Genomic DNA, 3,096 nt, shown 5'->3' on the forward strand with positions numbered 1-3,096 from the left:
TTTCGTTAAAGATTGAGAGTCTCCAGTGGTTGAGTGAGTCAGTGGAGAGTGAAGAGTGTTAAGCGATCTGAGTGGGTTGAGTGTGTTGAGATTTGAGATTGTTGAGGGGTCATGGAGAGAGTTTAGGAAAAGTTAGGAAAGGGTTGGGAGGGTCAACAGATTTTAGACTGTCAGGAGTTAAGAGGGTTCAGATTGTTGAGAGCCTTGGGAGTGTTGTGACGATTGTGGGGGTTGGGAGACTTAGGGGAGGGTTAGGAGCGCGTTAGGAGGGATGACAGAATCCAGGGTGTTCAGAGAGTTGGGAGGGTTGAGAGGGTTGAGGATGAAATGAGCTGAGGCAGGTGAGAGGATTGAGGAAGTGGAAGGGGTTGACCCCTTTAGGACAGAAATGAGAGTTGTGTGGCTGAGAGGGATGGAGATTTGAGAGGCCTGAAGAATTCAGTAGGATTCCCTGCCAAGGCATCCCAGGAGCTTTCCCTGCTCTCCTCGGTGCCAGGGGCCACTCCTGGCCGCTTTCTCTACTACAGCGCCAGATACTGGTCTCTACCTAGAGAAGCCTCTGGGTCTGGTGCGGGCCTTTCTGGATCTGGACAACTGAACCGCGGGTTTGGCCAGTGTGCCTAAGAATTCCCCTCTCTGGAGACACCCCACTGGCTCCTTCCACTCTCCTTTCGGGCCTTTCATTTCTAGCGGGGACCCATTCCCCTAAGAGCCTTTCCAGGGCCTTCCAGACAGCAGGAAGGTGGACCGGTCTGGGCGGTACCCTTTGGATCACCACCAGCTCCAAGGCCGGGTCTGCCAGGCTGTGTTTGCGATGGTCGAAGCGGAGGGCCACCCCACCTCGACTCAGGGTCCATTCCCACCATGTCATGTGTCTCCGTGAACCCTGTCCCTTGCCTGTGTCTCCTGGCTGGTTCTAGACACCATGGTGTCCACCCCATTGTACCTACACCACTTTACTGCTCCATGAGGGTTGCATTGTTTTTGGGTGTCAGAACCCACCTCGGTGCTTGGTGCAGCCCCGAAGACACAGCAGACCCAGGAGTGGAGGTTTCCTGGCCCCAAGGGGCTGGGGGCAACCTGCGCGGGCTCCAGCTGTACTACCCTCCCCTGCCTGCTCTCCTGCCTGCTCTCCTCCTGCTCCCTCCCCATTGGCCAGTCCCCATCCCTCCCACCCCCGACCTCAGAAGCAAAACCACATTCTGTTTTTGAACACGGTGGTGTCCGTGGGGGAGACTCTTGGCCTGGGATCCATCCCCCCGGGGCCTCCTCCCCTGCGCTGCGTCCCTCCCCTCCCCTCCCCTTGCCTCCGCACTCCACCAGTGGTCTCTGTGATGCCCCTGTCCCTTCCCCAAGTCAGAGAAACTTCCCGCACTCGAGTGGTTGTTGGACAGCATGTGTATACGCAGAAGGAATCCCTGTGGAACGCGAAGAGGAACACCTCAGTCGTGTTTGGAGGACCCACTTAGAAGCCAGTGGCAGAAAGCCTAAGCAAAGTAGTGGTGGCCAGGTGGTGCCTGGCTGCTGTGGTTGATATGCAAATGAGATCGCCTGAGGCACCACCCCTGGGAGCGCACATCCCCCTCTCTGGCCATAGCACCTCAGCCTATAAAAGGGCTGGAAGCCCGGGGAGGTTGTCTTTGGAGCAGACCCTGCTGCAGCCAGAACCAGCCAGCCTCCTGGTACCGAGGATCAAGGCAGCGGCGGCGGTGGGAGTACCTGCTCTTTAGAATTGCGCTCTTGGGAAAGATGGAATCGGTCCTTGCTCCAGCCTTCCAGGAAGAGGTGAGATGCCTCATCTGCATGGACACGTTGATGGACCCGGTCACCATCAAGTGTGGGCACACTTTCTGTCGCCCCTGTCTCCGCCTTGCCTGGGAAGAAGCCACGACTCCGGCCAGGTGCCCTGCGTGCAGGGAGCCCTCCCAGCAAGGAGAAGTGCGAAGCAATGTGGTTTTGAGCAGGGTGGTCTCCGCCGTGCGAAAAGCCAGCCTCCGGCGATTCCTGAGCTCGCAGGAGCACCAGTGTGGGACCCACCGGGTGACCAAGCACATGTTCTGTGAGGAGGACAAGAACCTGCTGTGTGAGCACTGCTCCCAGGCTCGGGAGCACAGGGGTCACACACACCCACCAGTGGAGAGGGCGGCTGAGGAGAAACGGGAGGTGATCTTACAGCACATGGAAACTTTGTGGGAGAAGAAAGAAGAAAACCAGAGAAACCTAGAGGAGGGCAGGGAAATCGTGGACCGGTGGATTTGGTTTGTGAGCAGACACGGAGAGATGACGGCGGAATTGTACGTGGCGGCGCCCCACCCCAGTCTCCAGGGGGAAGGCGAAGGACCACTTGTAGAAAGCTTTCTCAACCAAGGAAGGAGGGGTTTAGAGCAACTGTGGACAGTGGAGCGGCACTTTCTCCAGAAGCAGGCTCACCTGAGGCAGGTGTACCAGGACTTGATGACAGCCTACCAAAAGGCAGATGTGGAACTCCTCCAGCAGTTGGAAGATGCTCTGGAAAGCTGTAAGTGCGCCTTGCGTTTCATGCCCCAGCCCGTGGAGCCACAGCTCAGTCCTCCTTCCGTTCCCGGACTGACAGAGACCCTCAGCCGCTACCGAGGGACGGTGACCTTCGGTCCCTGGATACAGAGTCCACCTCTGCTGCCTGGTCACGGGAGGACCTCTCGAGGGGCCCGGGGACACGCAGATTCCAGGGAGGAAGGAGCCGGCTGCAGGCTTGCTCTCGGCGCCCCGGTCTTCATCTCGGGGAAACATTACTGGGAGCTCAGCGTGGACGACTCTTCCTCCTGGGCTCTGGGGGTGTGCAGGAATTTTGTAGGATTCCCTCCAAATGCATCCCAGGACCTTTTCCTCCTCTCCTCTGTGCCAGGGAGCAGTCCTGGCGCTCTCTGTACTACCTCACCACTGCTTCCTCTCTACCTAGAGAAGCCTGTGGGTCGGGTGGGGGTCTTTCTGGACCTAGACAATGGGACCGTGAGTTTTGTCAACGTGGCTAAGAGTTCCCTTCTCTGGAGATACCCCAGCGGCTCCTTCCACCCTCCAGTCAGGCCTTTCATTTGCAGCTCCGACCCATTCCCCTAG

General features: G+C 58.0%; 1 pseudogene; it reads left to right on the forward strand.

Moving 5' to 3' along the window:
- The first annotated feature begins 1,749 nt into the window (after window positions 1-1,749).
- LOC150040095 (tripartite motif-containing protein 43 pseudogene) lies at window positions 1,750-3,096 on the forward strand (annotated as a pseudogene).

This window comes from Megascapheus bottae, unplaced genomic scaffold (genome assembly GCF_031878675.1).
Source record: "Megascapheus bottae isolate mThoBot1 unplaced genomic scaffold, mThoBot2.hap1 HAP1_SCAFFOLD_48, whole genome shotgun sequence".
Classification (NCBI taxonomy): domain Eukaryota; kingdom Metazoa; phylum Chordata; class Mammalia; order Rodentia; family Geomyidae; genus Megascapheus; species Megascapheus bottae.